We start from the raw sequence: 20,698 nt of genomic DNA, 5'->3' as shown, positions 1-20,698 counted from the left end.
GAAGGCCAATAGAATCCAGAATCAAACACCTTCTTTACCATCGAACTCGCACCGTGGTGACCTCCTGTCGGTCCCACATGACAATGGCTCAGAATATGCCATCCCTCCTTAACATCTACACACCTCCTAAACAACTGATCAGCACCAATACGGAAAAGATAAGGGTCGTCCCACAGGTAAAACTTAACATCAGCAAAATATTTCTTCTTTTACTAGTAAGACATCTTCGGGAGGTACCCTTCAGCAAGATAGTTCGCAAAGTCAGCGAATAATGGAAAACCCTCCTCATGTGCCATAACAAACATGAGACTCTCTGGCGGAAAACGATCGTCGATCCTGACCCCCGAATCTCCTAACTCTGCTCCCTCTAGATGTGAAAGATGATCGGCCGCCACATTCTCGGCCCCTTTTTTATCACGGATCTCAATATCAAACTCTTGAAGCAACAGGATCCATCGGATAAGACGAGGCTTAGCATCCTGCTTGCTGAAGAGATATCCAATAGTAGCATGGTCCGTGTACACAATTGTTTTGGACAAAACAAGATAGGACCTAAATTTATCGAATGCGAACACCATAGCTAAAAGCTCCTTCTCGGTGGTGGTATAGCTCTCCTGTGCGCCATTTAAGGTCCGGCTAGCATAGTAAATCGGATGGAAGTGTTTATCCTTCCGCTGTCAAGAACAGCTCCGACTGCGAAGTCGCTCGCGTCACACATCAACTCAAATGGTAACGACCAGTCGGGAACAACCATTATCGGGGTGTTAACGAGTTTGTCTTTTAAAAGATCAAACGCCTCGATGCACTGCTCAGAAAAGACAAATGGAGTATCCTTCTCCAGAAGTTTGGTCATGGGTCTCGCGATCTTAAAATAATCTTTGATGACCTGGCGGTAGAACCCGGCATGACCTAGAAAACTATGAATGGATCTCACAGAAGTGGGCGGGGGAAGATTAGAAATGGTCTCGACCTTCGCTCGGTCAACCTCTATCCCCGCACTAGAAATCCGATGCCCCAGAACAATGCCCTCGCGAACCATGAAATGACACTTCTCCCAGTTAAGGACTAGGTTGGTGTCGACGCAGCGGGACATCATCCTCTCAAGATTAGACAAACAATGATCGAAGTAACTCCCAAAAACAGAAAAATCTTCCATGAACACCTCCATGGAGTCCTCGATCATATCATGGAAAATGGCCACCATACACCTCTGGAATGTGGCCGGAGCGTTACACAATCCGAACGGCATACGATTATAGGCAAACGGTCCATAAGGGCAGGTAAAAGTGGTTTTCTCCTGGTCATCGGGAGCTATGGGAACATGGAAATACCCGGAGTAACCATTTAAGAAACAGTAGTACTGTGGACCTGCTAAACGCTCCAACATCTGATCAATGAAGAGTAAAGGAAAGTGGTCTTTCCTGGTGGCATCATTTAGTCTGCGATAGTCGATCCAGACTCGCCATCCCGTCACAGTCCTAGTGGGAATAAGATCGTTCCTCTCCTTGGTGACGACAGTCATGCCACCCTTTTTAGGAACCACTTGGACTGGACTCACCCAAACACTATCAGAAATGGGGAAAATGATCCCAGCATCAAGGAGTTTAATGATCTCCTTCTTCACGACCTCTTGCATTTTCGGATTGAGCCACCGTTGCGGCTGAACGACAGTTTTGAAATTATTCTCCATGAGGATTTTATGAGTGCAAAACGAAGGGTTGATACCCTTAATGTCGATAATCTTCCATGCAATCGCCTCCTTGTGCTCTCGTAGCACCGTCAACAACTTCTCCTTCTCAACCTCCGTCAAAGCAGATGCCATGATAACCGGCAGCTTCCTCTCTTCATCTAAAAACTCATACACAAGATGGGCAGGCAAATCCTTAAGCTCTAAGGAAGAAGGAGGATTCTCGACGGAAGGTCGGTCCATCGGATCGTCTCGTACGATCTCAGCAAACACGCCAGATTCAGGGATATGCGACTCGGTGTCGTCATCTAAGGACTGATTGGTCATGGCAACTATCTCAGTCTCCGAAATCTCCCTATCGAGAATCTGGGTGTCGGAGGCAGATCCTCCACAGATCTCGCTGAAAAACTCTCCAACATGATCCATGATGGTATCGATGAAGTATAAGGAGTCATCAGCTGACTTGGGGTGTTTCAGTGACTGTCGAGTGTCAAAGGTGACGTTCTCATCCCCAACTCTCAAAATCAACATACCCTCGCAGACGTCGATCAACGCATGTGCAGTGGAAAGGAATGATCAGCCAAAGATAAGCGGGACACTATCATCATCGTTCATGTCCAAGATGACAAAGTCCACCGGGAAGATGAACTTATCGACACGAACTAGCATGTTCTCGACCACCCCTCGTGGGTACTTCACAGAACGATAAGCAAGCTGGATACTCATACGGGTAGGCCTCGGCTCGCCTAAACCCAACTTGCGATACACGGAATACGGAATAAGATTATTTTCTTTTGTAATGTTATTTAATTTGAGAACAATGTTTGTGCTTTTAAAACTTGATATATTAATGAATAATTTAGATATATTAACACGTGTATTTTACTTAGTGTCTTCTGAGCTATGATACAAATTATGTCGCACCCCGACATGTTCCGTCGTAGGTTGGGTTTTGACAGATGGATTGGTATCAGAGCCGAAGGCTATAAGATAGGTGGTTAGACGTAACGACCTAGTAGCATGCTTAGGGTCCATATACGTGTTCCTATACGTGCACCCTACTTGTTTAATTTTCTGTACATAGCTTAGCATATTAAAATTGTTTATCATATACAATTGTACACAAAAGCACACACGTATTCCGAGGCTATACCTCACTCTCAAAATTATTTTTAGAACTCTAGGACGATTTTTAATTGGGAAATACCTTAAGCAATCCCACCTTTTTATTCCCCTCTCATTGAGGATGATTCGTGGGACGGATATGTAGTAAACTATAAGTGGGACACACTTGTTTACCGAACCCTTGACACCAAGGCTTGCGAACCTAAGAAAGTGCAATGTGCATAAATCTCAATCAACTGCGAGACTCGGTTCCCTTCCTGGACTGTTCGGTAAGAGTGTGAAACTTATTAAGCAAAAGCATATCACACCAAACGTACCCGAATCTACCACCCTCATTGTATCAAAAGTGGTCATGTGAGAATCACAACCTTAATTTATAACTAAATTCACGGTGATTCGTGGCTAAACTCGGTTTTTCCATATTATGTTTTAGTTGAATTGATGGGTAAAGTATGTAAATACGGGGGTGGTTCCCGAATTACTTCAACCGTCTACCTCGACACCCCTCAAATTCGATTTTTGATTGATTTTGTTTATTAGATTTTTGATTGATTCAAACCAACAACAACGAAATTTGATCACGAGATAGGGCAAAGTCCATAAACTCACCCTCCTCGATCTCGTCAGTATTCATAGAACTCATCGCGATGCCCTTCTCATAATCCATAAATAATATCGTGTTGGATGTGATCGACTCAATATGAGTGACATTGGTAGTATCTTGATATACTACCATTTTTCGATCATCACCAGCACCAACACCACTAGTACCTGCAGACGTACCTTCAGCTTGTTCGGCTCACTACCACCAGATCTAGCCGCATCAGGATCTTTATCATCATCATTATTCCTCAATTTATTCAATGCATCGTATTTACATGTTAATTGAAGAATGAGATTCTCTTGATCCTTGATCTTCTCCCCTTGATCTGTAACAAGCTCATGGAGTTCTCTGTTCTCCTTTTGGCAAAACGAAATCTGAATCACTAATCGTCATTGATTCATCAGTAGTTGATCTTGTTGATGACAATCGACGGCCATTTGATTCTCTTGAAGATGAATCAAACTCAACAACATATCCATCTGTTGAGCAATCAACAAGGTATGAAATGAAGGAGGCACAAGCTGCACTGGACCATGTGGACAGTTGAACCTCATAAATGACACAGCAGAAGGCTGCATCTACATTGTTGTTGTAGCAGGGGAGGTAACCATCAATGTAATTGGAGATGTCGGCATCAGAGATAGCAACGATTGTGGAATCGAAGCAAATCTCGGGTCAGTTGATGTTGTCATTGTAAGAGTAATGACCGGGGTGCTAACAGTAGGCGACACCACCAACATTCCTTAAGCAGACGAACTCGGTATTTGTGGACCTATCTCCACACCATGACCCCTTGTAACTCTACGCTTTGGTTTTTGTTCTTTTATCACTGCCTTTCCCTTTCGTTTACGTTGAGCAGCTGCTGAACTAGCTGACTCAACATCAACCCATCTTCTATCACCACCTTCACCACCATCACCTCCATCATCACCATCATTACCACCATTGTTCCCACCTGTTCCCTCTTCTCGTTCGGAATTTGAGTCATCATGGATCCAACGGTAAATAGAAGGATATACATAATCTGGATTCGCTAGATGAGCAATCAAGAGTTTGGCCCTCGGTCTATCCTCGGTTATCTGCTTCCAATATGTGTTCATACGCTTCATAGTATCGGCTGACAAATTCTCCAGAGCCAACATATCGTCTCTTAATGTCTGATCAATCTCAATATCATGCATTAAATCTTGAATGATGAGCTGGAGGAAACGGGAATACATAAGAAACTTGTTCTTGCGATGCTTGACCAGGCAGTTCTCCTTGAGATGGTAGAATATAAGCTTAGAGAAATTGAATGGTTTGTTCAATATCAGAGCAACGAATGCCGGCTGCATCATGATCCTGCATTCGTCGAAACCACCTATACGTCCCCCAAGGCAATGGATAAGAACATGCAGCAAATACTTTACTGTTCACACAAGTAGGCCTTGTTGTACTGGGAACGGTCCAGGTCACCTTATAAAATAATCGCTAAAACAATCCTTGTATCAACGTCTTGTCAAAATCGCAAGGTTGATCCATGTTATCAGCACATCAAAGAACCCGACGTATCACGTCAGTAGTAATAGCGATTGTATTCTTCTTTACCACAGCAAAAATATGGTTCTCAACCTCCACATAACGAGCTATATCCCAAAAAGGATGTATCACGCTAAAATGTATGGGGACATTAGCGGATATAGAATAATTAATATGAGATCGACGTAAAAATGCTATTACGTCTCCAAACATAGCTCGATCAGCAAAATCTTCTAGTAAGAACGCAGATATGTTGTGCTTCTTGTCATAGGTAAGATCACGAACATCCGGTGCTGCTTGTTGTTGTGGTGCTTGAGCTTTAGCAGCTTGAGGTTCAACAACTTGAGGTTCGGCTTGAATCACTAGATCCTCTTGAAAGACATGATTCTCTTGAATATCAGGATTCTGCGGTGCTAGAGCATCATTCATGATTTCATCTGCCATTTCTGTAGCACAAAACCCGAATATTAGTAAACCCGAACTTAATTATAATTCAAATCAGTTTTCACTTTATACTTAGTAAAAATTGAATTAGGTTTAAAAATATCAGGCTCATTCGTTATCTCATTCGCTATGACGAATGGTATCATTCGTTATGACGAATCATTCCATTCGTTATAACGAATGGAATGATTCGCTATCCTCACATAACGAATGAGTTAATAATGAAAGTGTATGAATGAATGAGTCCATTTGTAGATCATTTAGGACGAATGAAGATTCATTCGTTACATAATTACACGAATGTGTCAATTCGTTATGCAAATACAACGAATGAGTTCATTCGTCTACTGTAGACACGAATGAGTATCCATTCGTTGTCCATAACGAAGTGAATCAATAATTATCCAACTTTGACCTTTGATTGTCAAAGTCAAAATTAATTGAGCCTCAACAGTCAATCATGCAAACTGATAAACAATTAAACCATAAACAACGATGAATCATTAAAAAACTTGTATCATTAGTCTCGTAATAACATTGTTAAATGATTCAGACTAATAAAAAAGCCAAACACTTATGTTTTAATGGTTCATTTGATTATTACATTAAACCGGTTAATATATCACCAAATTAACCTATCAAATGACCATTAATCTTGACGAAAGTTATTGCGTTAGTATCATCTCTACCTTATGAATCTCAAACAATCAATAAAAATTGTCACACCCCGACTAGGTAGTTGCGGAAGCGTAATACGGGAATGTAACAGATAACACTGGTATCAACCACATTGTTTATAAAGAAAATTCAACTGCTAAATTACATCATATTACATTGGTAGGTACTATGTTTACAAACTAGGTGAAAAACACATAACCGGTTTACGAGCTTCTTATTCAGTATTATATCAGCGTCTATTCACAGCTATTCAACTTTCTTTCTAACACCAAGCATGTAAGCAAATCATTCCACTTTTGCTTTACCTGAAAAGCATGTTAAAACGGGTCAACTACGTCTAGTTGGTGAGTTTCAAGTTTCACGAGTATCAATGAAATCAGTACACGAGTTCGTAAAGTTTACAGTGTGTGTGTATATATGTATGTGTATGATGTATTATACTAAGCCACAAGTGAAACCGAAACGAGCTATACTGCATGGCCTCTCCTGCCCATGCACTCCTGTTGGCATTTAACAGCCATTTTGCCCCATGTATGTACTATGTCTAACACCACATAGCAGTATGTAAATATATAATGACAATGTGCAACTGGTTTTACATATGTTCCGGCTTACCCCACCGGCTCTGTCACAGTTGGGTTTGTCAAACCGATAGTACTATCCACACGCCACCGGCACGAAGTTAATCACTTGTGTTTGTGGGGACTTGTCAAGTGTTAGTACTTAGATAATCCACATCATCACACGTTTTCAAGTATATCAGTATATGTAAACATGCTTTTCACCCCAAAAGTTCGTAAAACAGTTTAGAAAGTGGGGGTCGTGAAACTCACCTTATCGTAGTTCGCACAGAAATTACGTATTAGTAAGTCAAATGCCTCGTTTATAGCCTGATTCCTATAAACGGTATCGTATCGTTAATACTAGTACAGTGTTCAAGCTAAGTCGGGCTGTATAGATAATCTGGGTATAGCTGTTAGGCCCAGAACATGACCATAGTCTTAGATTGTGACGTTGTATACTATGAAATGTTTAAAACTAGATTTGGCTCAGTTTCACCGTTTCCCGAGCCTAGCTCAGTTGATCGTTTATACGTTTCGGGATTAGGTAAGATCACATAAAACTTAAGTAAATATATTGATTGATAAAATAATTTGATTTATGAAAGAATTTTAAGGTTTCGGTGTCTGGTTTGATCGCAGGGTTTGTTTCCGTTTTCACACGGGTTTGATTATACAAAACGCGTACAATCCACCCGAATTGTCCGGAATTCTCGTAAAAAGTTCGTTTTTATCAATATCATTCAAAAATATGATATTTGACCACTTTTGACATTTTGACATACCAGTCAGTCCGTTAAACACAAAACTGCCGGTTTCGTTAAAACAATTATATTTTAAATCTTTGATTAATCATAACTAAATATGTACTTATATATAAATTATGTAAATTTTTGTAAAAATACATTAAGACATGGAGAATTTTATAAAAATATTTTCAGACATTTTATGATTAATTATTTATTTATAAAAATTCATTTAATAGGTTATAATCGTGTAATAAATGGCCCGTTTATATCAAACGACTTCCGAAAAATCCGATAATTTTTAAAAATGGCCTCAATGTTATTACATAGCCCCTGCAAAAAATTTCCAGAACCTAACTCTTTTGACAAAATGCCTTTTTGTGCATTTTTCGGCTGTTAAAATTCGGTTAAACCATGATTGCACTAACCATACTTAGGCATTTCCAATGATTCCCAAACTTTACCAGTGATCTTACCATCACATATTAAACTCCAAAACCAAGTTTCATAATTTTTCAATATGTTTAGCTATTTTTCCCAAATAAACGCTCATAAACGGGAATAAATTCACCAAATATTCTCCGTTTATCGAAAAATTACCAAATTTGAACAGGGACTCATTTATATGATCCCTAATGTCCCTGCAAGTTTTCACAAGCTAACAACAAGCACGTCACAACCTAATACTAAACAGCCCCTAAACGAGTATTACGGGATTACCTTGTCGGTTTTCGATGAATTATGCTAGCTTAAACGACTTTCCGGGTCTCGGGTTGCAAACTCAGTATATCTACATATCATATAACATCAAACCAAGCATAAATCATCCATGTAACAGCCTTGATAATTAGGGTTTCGGTTTTGGGTTCAAACCGAACTTTCTAACCGTAAAAACGTTGTATTCATGTTCTAATCCGCGTTTTTGACCAAAAAAGTATATGTTCCTGGTTTGTAAACATGTTTAACATCAAAACATGATTTTACTTGATTTTTAGGGTTTTTGGACGGTTAAACATGTTTAAAACTAACTAAAACATGTTTATATGTTACTTAAATAAATCAAACTTGGTTAAATTTTCATGAAACTTGATTTTTACCTTAGGTTTTTGAGAGTTTCTGGAGTACTCCCTTACAGCTGCTTGGACTTCAAAGTTTTGAAAGTTGAAATGAATAAGAATACTTAGAAAGTAAGTTATGTAAAAAGAAAGGTATGGTTTGGTGGCTGGCGATCGGAGGTTTGTAAAGGCCCTTAATGGGCTGTTTTGGCCCATTTCTCTAATCATACAAGCCCAAACATGAAAAGCCCACTTTAAATTTAGTTCGGGTTCGGTTTTTCGCAAGAAAATTAATTCGGGTGTGAGAAATAACGCAAAAACGAGTGTTTTTCAGCTTATTTTTGTAAAATAAGAAAAACATACTGACTCGTTGTAAAATTCCAAAATATTTTCACGGATTGCTTAGAACATGTCATATAAGTGTTTTATAAATCTTTTTCGGCTTAACGGATGCTACAATGCTTGTTTTGATATTAACGATTACGTTTAAGCTTATAGCGTATCGATAAACGAAACCTTTTTCGTTTAAAGAGTTTTAAACGTACTAAGGCCTAAATATCAATATGTTAGCCTCTATAACATATATATAACTCGTATATGACCCCTCAGTATGTATACGGGTCATAATTAGTATCAGTCGGTTACTCGTTTAAGCACTACGAATTAACCGATTTATCGTTTACTTGTTACGTAATGAATATAGTATACCTCGTTTTATCATGAATGTCACAAAAATGGTTTTGTGATGGTCTAATTTTCTGAGAAAAATTTGCAAGAGGTTCTGTAGGTGAATGTGATAATCGAGGTGAACGAATGGTCTATTCGTTAACCCACTTTTGATTATATATTACAGATTTGCACGCATACCGAGACAAACGAATGAACTCATTCATTAATTCAAAATTAACGAATGGCTCACATTTGTTGTCTCATTCGTTAACCAAATTTAACGAATCAATAATAACCTAGAAACCATAACGAATCTCCCGAGATTCGTTATCCTTATCAATGACGAAGGAGGTCATACGTTAACATGCCAGTGGAAGCAAATAGGTATAACGAATGAGTCTATTCATCATTCTTTTACATTACAAATGACCTTCATTCGTTATCAATAACGATAGAGAATAGGTTACATTCGTTACAATCATTAACGAATGAGTATTAAATAACAAATTAAAAATGAAACATTTTCATTTTCAATTTTCAAGGAATAAATATGCATCGAAACCTGTGTCTCCATGAACTTTACCTTAAGATGTTTACCACTCGGGGTAAAACCAATACCTTTACAAGTTATACGTGCAAAACACATAAGTTAAAACGAATTAATTTAAAAAGATTAACTTAAAAGAATTAAATAAAAACGTGGGAAAATCTTTTGGAATTTTCCTTTTCAAATTTTACCCTTTAGCTCGGAAATCGAAAATAAAGCAGAAATCAATATATATATATATATATATATATATATATATATATGGATTTTGTATAATTTCAAATTAAAAACATATAAAACTAAGATAAATATGAAATCTATTATACGAAAGAAATACATATTTTTGTGAGTTGATCAGAGAATCATATTGATCAACTCACCCTTCTATCTCAGTTTTATATTTCATCTTATGACTGGCATTAAGTCGGCCATTGATATTGTTGTCCATTTAAATCTTATAACAAACTTTCAAGTGTTTTTGTGATATGATTTAGTTTCAATTAAAGCAAAAAATATCAGAAACTATCAGCCTCTAATATCGATTCAAGCTTAATTTGACTTTTACCAAGTCACCCCAACTTTACTTAAACCATTATCCATGAAGATCAAAACATATGATTTATAACTGATTAAGCAATCTAAGTTCATAATCTTCACTACAAGGTATACCCTCGTTATCAAGCAATACACCAAGCTTCCTTTATTGTGAATGAATATGCACGAGTTCATATGTAGGCTTATTGACATTGTATCCCCTGGGGTCCGTTTCTTACTTGTATTAAGACACACGCAAGGGAGGAACAATGAATGACTCACAATGGATTTTGATCAAGTCAGTAATGAATTTGTACAAAGTACAATAGTGATCAAGTTTATTGACTTAGTGTTCGCTCTTAAAGCATTTGAAATATTCTGATTATGAATATCCAGAAAATAAACCGCATAAAGACTCATAGTGTCTAGAAACCGGATGCATCCCATCAATACAGGATTTTAGGCCATAAGACCGTACACAGTTGAAGTGTTAACAATAAACTAGATGCATTTTATTTAGAATTTTTGTTTTTGGTGATCAAACAGAAATAAGGCTTGAGGATGACAGGCTATTACATTTCTGCCTTCATTACCAAGACTTTTGGAAGAGACCAACACCTCTTTCAAGTTGGCAATTCTTATGTTTATATCACATACTTTACTCTATTGGTTTGTTTAAGACCTACTAATGCACCAATATAGTTAACCACACAGTCTTTTACGCTTATTTCTTACTGGATTTGGGACTAGATGATCAATGTACTATCATCTTCTCTTGTTATTTCAAAACTCATTTTTGAGGAGCAATTTTTAATGTTATTGTATTTTTAAAATATTTAAATGTTTTTGGTTTTTATCTGTACAAACAGAAAGCACAATATTATTGTATTTTCCCCTTTTTCTCCCCTAAAAACCAAAATATTATAATAACCATAATAAAATAAAAACTATACAAATAAACATTGATTATCCAAGCTTATGTATATCAGCAAGAGTTTCCAATCCGTTTAAACTAAGCAAAAAGTTAAAACGTGTTTTTATCAAAAGCTTTGGTAAACAGATAAGCTTTCTTAAAATCCATTTGCACCTTCTATAAATCGATTAATTTCTTTTCAAATCAGTCACGAATGAAATGATAGCTAATATCAATATGCTTCGTCTTCGAGTGGTGCATAGGGTTCTTCGTGATACAAATAGCAACTGAGTTATCAATATATGGGAGTAGTAAGAAACTTCAAACCGTAATCCCACAAGTGTTGCTGTATCCAAAGAACCTGTGAACAACAACTCGAGGCAGTCACATATTTGGCTTCTGCGGTTGAAGTGGAGACCGTTTTCTGCTTATCACACTACCAGGAAACAAGCCAGCGTCCTAGAAATTGACAACCTGCCGTAGTTGACTTGATGTTGATCCTGCATCCTCCACAGTCCGAATCGGAAAACACAATGAGATCAAAGCTATCATCCTTAGGATACCATAGCCCGGTGTCAGGATTACCCCTCAGATAGTGATGTGTTGTAAAACACACTTACTTTTCGTATCGTTGTATCATGTTTTAAGTACTTAATTATTTAATTAATAAGAGTATTGGATGATTTTTGCTTGATTATACAAAGATTGAATGATCATTGTAGGTTATGAGATTTGATGGAGAAAAGAGTAAAGTTTGGAGACTCCAGGGGCTTATTTTATCAAGTTTAAAGATTACAACTCACGGCCGGACCCAAGCCCACAAGATCCAAACCTTTCATGATTAATATAATAATTAAACAAAAGAAGAAAAAAAAAACCTAAGCTAGGAGGCTACTCTCTACCTGGTTGCGATTGGGATTTAGCAAGAAAGAAAGAATTAAGTTTGTTGTTTGTGTTGAAGATCGGCTGAGTTGGTTTTGTTGTCTCATTAATTGAGATAACAACTAATTGTTTCTTACTTGGTATAAAAGTCACGTGGGAGCAGCAACATACAAGACCAATAAACAAATAATATACAACAACAAAATAAGCACCCTAACCCTAAGGACAATCCCAATCGAAAATAGGATAGCCAAGAGGGAAGAGAAATTTTTTTTTGAGGCTTTATTGATTGTAGCAGAAGCAAGGAGATCGTAGGACAGCAGCTCGGGTTTGTTTCTCATCATAAATCTCAGCCATAATCCATAGTATAACACTCATACACTTTGCTTTCTTGTTTATGTTCATACTCTTTTGATTTTGCTCTTTAAAGTTATTTGATTTACAATTGAGTTGAAGATTGAATTGTGTGTGATCATAGTTGATTACTGAATGAGTTTAATTATGTTTTGGTTGAGTTTTATGATTACATATATTAAGTGTTTGTTGCTGTCCAAAAATCATGTTAGGCTAAACTTGTTAGTTCTACCTAGGTTAGATGATTATTGTTAGGTTTTAGTGAGTAATATGGATTGTTGATTATCATGAATTGATTTGTTAATGAAAAGTTTGGTTTAACATTGAATTAGGTTGTGTTTTTATTAGTTATACTCATATACCTCTTGCTTTCATTGATTGAATCGGTTTTGGTTGATTTTAGCTTGTTTGAACTCTTTACTTTGTGTTTAGAGATTGTTTGCGGGAAGTACAACCGTAGGGTTTAGTGTTTAAGTTAAAATAAATTGTTCCTCTATCCTTGGTTGCATAGTATTCGTCTCCATTAGGGTAGTTTGTCGGTGAGCCCGAGAGGAGAGTCGACATTAGAGCACTTTAACAGTTCGTTTCCCAGTTTGTTCTTAAAATCAACTAAGTGTAAGTTAGATTTTGTTAGTGAGACTGAGAGGTGATCTAGTTTCCTTGAGTGAACCTTAGTTGTGTCATCCTTAGAAACCAGTTTCGTGAGATTCATCAATCCATTATCTTATTATACCTTCAATATGATTCTTACCTAGGTAGACGTTTTCTCCGATTGCTGTTAAGCTTCCAAGTTTCGTTAAGAGTTTCATTAAGTTAAGTTAAGTTTAGGTAATTAATTTAATTAAAGTAATTTAGGTTAAGTAGTTAATTATTAAAAATCATTTAAATATTCTTAGGTGAGTTTTAGTTAGGGTTAAGTATTAAAAACGTTTTCATGTGTCCTTGTGTTCGATACTCGGACTTCATTAGTGCTATACTATTAAGTGATAGGTACACTTGCCGGTTTTGTGCGGTTTTTTAGGAGTCTTGTTTAATAAATTTAAAGCCTAGTTGTGAGTTACTTAGAAAGAGCATCATTATACATACATCAATTTTTTGGCGCCATTGCCGGGGATACGGTTAGAGGCGTCTTGAGAACGACTCAAGTTAGGACTTATCTTGTTTGCTACTTGTTTTCTTATTTGCTTTGTTTGTTAGTTTAAAATAGTTTAGCTAATTTTAGTTTATTTTGTTTATTTTAGTAGTTTTATGCGACGTACTCGATCTTTAGGACCCCCAGAAGCCGAAGGATTTTCCGAACCTGAGAAAGAGAGTTGCGTGAGAGACGTCGTACAAAGCCGTCTTCCAGTTCTTCTTCGTCGTCTGTTGGTAATACATCCTCTTCTCCCACTTTTTCTGAATCCGACATCAGGGATAGGATTATGGCCGACGCACAACCGAGGAGGACAGTTGCAGACCGGGCCTGTCCGGTCGACGCTGGCGCGAGATCCAGCATTGCTCCACCAGCCATTGCAGTTCAGACGACTTGGCAGATTCCATCGAACGTTCTGAACACCATTTCCCATTCTGCTCAATTTCACGGGTTGCTCCACGAAAACCTGCATTCACATCTCACTCGCATCGCACGTATTTGTGACACGTTTCATATTGCCAACGTATCCGAAGACGCCATCAAACTCCGCATCTTCCTGTTCTCACTCGTTGATCAGGCGAGTCTGTGGCTTGAGTCCCTCCCACAGGGATCCATTGCTACTTGGGCTACCATGCAGACCCAGTTTCTTGAGAAATACGATCCTCCGGCTAAGGCCGCTCGTTTGCATAACCAGATTCATTCTTTCCAGATGGAGGACACCGAGAGCTTCTACGAGGTGTGGGAGAGATTCAAAAATTTACTTTCTTTATGTCCAAACCACGGCCTGCAGGACTGGGCGGTTGTTGAAAAGTTCTATAACGGAGTTACGTACGTGACTCAGAATATGCTTGACACTTCTGCGGGAGGCAACTTATTGACGAAAAAGGACACCGATGAATGAATTGCCTTATTTAACGGTTTAGCCATGAGTGGATACCAGCGAACACCCGCTAAGAGAACCAAAACCGTCGACTCCTTATCACGCGGTATCATTCGGTTGACACGAGCACCGCACTCGCGGCATAGGTTGAAGCGTTGGCAAAGATTATGAAGGACTTGCAGGTGAAGAGTAAGTTGTGCGAGATCTGTAGAGGAGGGCATGATACCATTCAGTGCCCCGCAGGTTTCCAGGAGGAGGTTGTAGACTTTGTTAGTAATCCGAACCGGAATCCAAATTCTTTCAATTCTTATAGTTCGGGTTGGAGAGGTAACCAAAATTCCAACCGGAGGAACGGAAATCATTCCGGCTTCCAACCACGTCAGAGACTGTTCCACGATTCCGGTGAGGGAGCGAGTAGTGGGGAGAAGAAGCCCACGTTAGAGGAGATGATGGCACAACAGACACAAATGTTGTCGCAGCTTATGACTTGAGAGGATTCTCATCATAAAGAGACTCAAGAGAAATTTCGGGAGCATGAGTCATTCATGAGGAATCAGGGAGCGTCAATTCAAAATCTTGAGCGTCAGATGGGGGAAATAGCAAGTCGTCTGAATGAGAGGTCACCAGGTACACTTCCGAGTAACATTGAGCAAAACCCGAAGGCGCGCGTTCGCGAAGGTTGTGATGACAAGAAGCGGTGCAGGGGCACATAGTGGGCCAGTGAATCAGGAGCCTGCAGTCGATGGAGAGGAGCAGGTGGATGAGGAGATCCAGATGGAGTCTCCACCGGCCAAGGTGCATCAGAGGCGAAGCCCAGGATGTACAGCACAGGCCGAGAACCAGCTATTACCCAGCACACCACCGAGAGTCTACAAACCTAGACTTCCATATCCTGGGAGAGTCCACAGGGATAGAGACGAGGAGCAGAACTCCAAATTTCTTGATCTTCTGAAGCAGCTTCACCTTAACATTCCATTCCTTGAGGCACTCACTCAAATGCCGAAATATGCAAAGTTCCTTAAGGATATTCTTTCGAATAAGAAGTTAGCTGAGGTCTCTTCCATCCCACTGAGTACTGGTTGCTCTGCAGTCATGCAGAGAAAGTTACCAGAAAAGATGTCCGATCCTGGGAGTTTCCCTGCATCTTGATTGATAATACGGTTGTTCATGCGCTGGCAGATCTTGGTGCTAGTATTAATCTCAAGCCGTATTCCGTGTATCACAAGTTGGGTTTAGGAGATCCGAGGCCTACCCGTATGAGTATCCAGCTTGCTTATCGTTCTGTGAAGTACCCACGAGGGGTGGTCGAGAACATGCTAGTTCATGTCGACAAGTTCATCTTCCCGGTGGACTTTGTCATCTTGGACATGAACGATGATGATAGTGTCCCGCTTATCTTAGGCTGATCATTCCTTTCCACTGCACATGCGTTGATCGACGATTGCGAGGGTATGTTGATTTTGAGAGTTGGGGATGAGAACGTCACCTTTGACACTCGACAGTTACTGAAACACCCCAAGTCAGCTAATGACTCCTTATACTTATTTGACATGCAACATAAAGTCCAAAACTACTCTTTAACTTCCTTCTTCATCCCAAAAAGCTGCATGCGTCATGCGTGAAAAAATATATTTTTGTCAACGTAAATTTGAGCAAGTAATCACAGTTTTGTGTATATATAATATTTAAAAAGACAATTCTATGCGATAAATACGAATCACTACAACTAGCGTAACAATAATAAATAAAAGGGCCATTTGTCTTGTTCCAGACGGGTCGAGTTACTCCGTCGGCGTATGATCATACTAATGAGGATGAGGATAAGGATAAGATACCAACCACCAAAACAAAAATAAAAACATACTCACAATCTCACGTATCAGCTAATCGAGCAATTTCAATTTACGCATATATTAGAATTGTAGTGAAAATCTATAGTAAGTTTAACTTGTGAATGTATAGCGACCCCAAAATATAAAACAGTAAAAGGGGGGTGTGAATTACTTACCTTAACAAGTGGGTATAAGGATAAGAATGATAAAAAGTTAAGGATGGAACGATCAAACCTCTCGAGATACGCCAACAAAAGTCCCTAGTTGTTGATGATAACATAATTAATTATAAAATAAAATATTAGCAAGGCTTATAATGGATTTGTGATTCGATTGAGCTTTAAGTAAGTGGAAATATAATGAACATTGGTTATTGCTATTTGTATTATTATTATTGTTATTATTATTATTATTAATTATTATTGATGAATAAAATAAATATTACTTATTGATAAATAAGTAAAATACTATGTAATACATATACATTAACCTAGAGGTTTAAAAGAAAATTTATTATGAACATCAAAAGTAGTTCGGTTTATTAAGCGAACGGTAAAACGAATTAATATAACATTTATTATATGTATATGTATATCTATATATGTATACAATTATATATATACATATATATATAGGGGATGGATCTTGCGAGAAGTGATATTACAGCGAGAAGTGAAGGTATAACTCCATTAATCCTTAATTTCACTCCCTTTCATATGATGTTACATACATATATGTAGGTTGATTGTATTTATGTCTTAATTACACATTCAAACCTACCTATAAACATATAAGTGTACTGAGCCACATTCAAACCTATGTACCTACACACATACAAACAAACTTACACATATACAAACATATGAACCTACACACATACATATGCACCTACACATAAGAAAGGGAGTAAAATTAGGGATTAATGGAGTTACACCTTTACTTCTCGCTGTAAAAAAACTTCTGAAATGATCCGATACCTATATATATATATATATATAGATTAGTTAAAAATTAAAGGTTCAAAAACAAGGAAAACAAAAATTGGGGTTCAGTTTTATCAAAAATAACATTTATCTAATGCTATATAGGTACCCTAGTAAACAAAACTTGTTAAAACGAGAGTTTTTAATAATAAAACAAAAACAAACGGGTCCAGGGGGTTCGATCCCGCGCCCTGGACCGTCCAAGTATCTTAACAAACATGCACCTGCCACTGGGGTAGGTTTCTAACTCGCTTAGATTATGAAACTAGAGAAATATAAACATACTAAGTTGTTCTTCCCTAAATCAAATTCAAACCCTAGAATCGGGTTTGGCTTATTAGCTAATTGTTAGTTAAAATTAATTTAGGGTTAATGTTTGATGGATAAAACGAACTGAATACATATATAAATTACCTGTAACGATAATGAATTGATGTTTAACGGCCAACTTAGGCTTACGGCCTTAACTAGATTAGGAACTTGATCTTAACAGCAAGGTATGATGCAATTAGGTTAGGGTTTATGTTCACGAAGTTAAGATGAGTGTGCTTGCAGATTCAATTGAAACAAAGTCAAGTATTTATAGTGTTTTGGAGGTCAAGGGAGCCGTGGTTCGTATTTTGGTGTATTAGCTGTCAACTGTTAATATTTTCAACAATTAGAACGTCGGTGTGATGCGTTTAAGGTATAATAATGATTTGGTTACGCCAATTACGTGATTTTGGCCAAAATTTTGGTTCAAGAAAGATCTATGGCGTCGGTGGTGAGAACGAAGATGGATGGAAAGAATATTTTGTTAATATTTGCTAATTAGTCCTTGGACAAAGGGATTGGATGCATAAATGGATATTTTGATAGTTTAGGGGGTTATTGCACATGTCACATAGTTATAATCAATTAAATAAATAAATAAATATTATTATATTTAAACGGATACGAGATTTTTTATTGATAATTTTTACCCAAATACGAACCGGGTTAGTAACGGTTACAAAAACAGAGATCGGGAAAACCCAAAATGTTACATTTTAAGCACTGTAAGTTCCCGCTCCGATCAATTCAATCCAAATCAATTCATTCAATCCAATTCAATCAGTCCAAACTTAAATCATATCATATCAAACAATCCTTGAATCATTCAAAGTCAATTAACATTTCAATTCGATCTAATTGATTCTTAAATAGTCCGTACAGTCTATTCAATCAGTTTGTATGAAAACATAATTGATTAACCTAAATTCATTCATGAATTGACTAATCAGAACATCTGGAAGCTCTGATACCACATGAGGATTCATGAGATGTTCATGATCCGATTCAATTGCAGGATCTAGTCTTTGATATAGTCAATAATGAAGGTTAGGGCACGGTGCGTGTTAATGTATGTTTTGAGTGTGTAATCGGACAGAGTCACGACACAAGTTATAAAAAAATAATCAGGATTATTAATTAGAATACGTTTACAGGGTTTATATAGGGACAGACTCATTCGCTAAACAAGCCTTAGCAAATGGGTAACATTCGTTAAACATTCCCTTAGCGAATGGTCTTATACATTAACCATCTCAAATGCTAACATCCCCTAGCGTTTGAGGAAACAAAATTGGTTCATTTGCTAACATCCACTTGCGAATGAACATTACAATATTACAACACAAGTCCCTAAACTTATTGCAAATCACCAAAACCAATAAACAAAGAACGAGACGACAATAGATGTATCAGTAAAACACAAACGTAAAACTTATAGATTGTCGTATGTTCTTTTATATCACATGCGTACTAAACGCCCTTATATCATGAAAGACCTTACACGAAGAATCGTTAGAATGGTATTAGCGAGATAATATTGAGTAGTATTACCGGGTTTGACAATGCTACCCGGACTAAAATGGTATTTGCTTTGATTTCACAAATAAGAAGCGCGGATTTTCCAAAATTGCATGAACTAATTATTAAAAATTAACAAATAAGACTTTTAAGAAACAAATTATAAAATGGTTTAAAAATTGACCTTTTTCTTTCATGGCCGACGATTCTACGCCAAAGTATGAGACTTTCTAAGAAGAATGATATATTATTGTGAATTGTGTTGTATTTCCCATTCATGGTGATACGTTTAAATACAAAGTGAAAGCATGATTAAAGGAAAATATAATATACGGTTACATATCAAAATTAAAGAAAATATGCAATTATGGACATTCCATAAATATGATGGACTTGTTTGTGGGAAAGAAAAATTCAAAATAATGTGCATTGAATGTGAATTATTCTTTCTCTTTAATATGCTCCCTCAAAATGGACGGTCGTTTGACAAGCCCGATTTTGGAAATAAATTGATGAAATCTTGAACGCGGGAGTGGCTTGGTGAGTGCGTCGGCCAATTGATCATCCCCAACAATATGTGTTACCCTATGGAACAGTCATGTACTTTCTCGCGAACAAAATGAAAATCAAGTGCTATATGTTTCATGCGAGAATGAAAAACTGGATTGGCGGAGTATTGTGTTGCACTCAAGTTATCGCAAAAAATTGCTGGAATCATGACTGATGTAAAGCCAAGTTCTTGCATAAGTGACTTGAGCCATATAATCTCGGTTGTGGTGGAGGCTACGACCTGAAATTCTGCTTCGGTAGATGAGCGAGCAAGACTGCTTTGCCGTTTCACACTCCATGCTATGGGGTTTGAACCGAGATAAACTATGTAACCGGTAGTGCTTCGATAATTGTCTTTGTCACCTGCCGAATCAGCATCAGTAAAGGCATAAAGTTGCATTGGAGATGCACTTTGTAGCAATATGCCATTATTTATGGAGCCATGGAGATATCGAAGCAATCGTTTGAGAGAACTCCAATGCACCGATGTTGGTGCATGCATAAATTGAGATAGCTTGTTGACGGTGAAAGCTACGTCGGGCCGTGTAAGAAATAAGTATTGTAGAGCTCCCACTATAGCTCTATAATTAGTGGGTGTGGAAAGAAGTGTTCCTCCATGCAAGGTGATGGGTGCTGAACAAGTTATTGGTGTGGCTATCGGTTTACAATCACTCATTTTGGCACGTTGTAATATATAGTTGATGTATTTAGTTTAGGAAAGAAGTAGACCACGAGGATGAGGTAGAACCTCGACTCCTAGGAAGTAAGTTAAGTCGCCAAGGTCCTTGAGAGATAATTTTGTAGCTAGATTTTTTATAAAAATATCGATGTTTTGAGGAGATGGTCCGGTGATTATAATATCATCGACATAAACAAGGATAAATATAGGAGATGAATTGGAGTTGTGAATGAACAATGATGGGTCGGAAACTGTAGATTTGAAATTTTTGGAGTGGAGATATGCTTTAAGTTCTTCGTACCATGCGCGGGATGCTTGGCAAAGACCATAGATTGCTTTATTTAGTTTACAAATATGAGACGGGAAGGATGGATCAACAAATCCGGGCGGTTGAGCCATATATACATCTTCGGTTAAGGTACCTTGAAGGAAAGCATTGTTCACATCGAGTTGGCGAAGTTTCCAATGATGTGATACTGCTAGGGAGAGAATAAGGA

This window comes from Bidens hawaiensis, unplaced genomic scaffold (assembly GCF_021521415.1).
Source record: "Bidens hawaiensis isolate Kalapana, Puna unplaced genomic scaffold, B.hawaiensis_p1.1 tig00003058_1, whole genome shotgun sequence".
Lineage (NCBI taxonomy): Eukaryota > Viridiplantae > Streptophyta > Magnoliopsida > Asterales > Asteraceae > Bidens > Bidens hawaiensis.
This window is presented reverse-complemented; position numbering follows the sequence as displayed.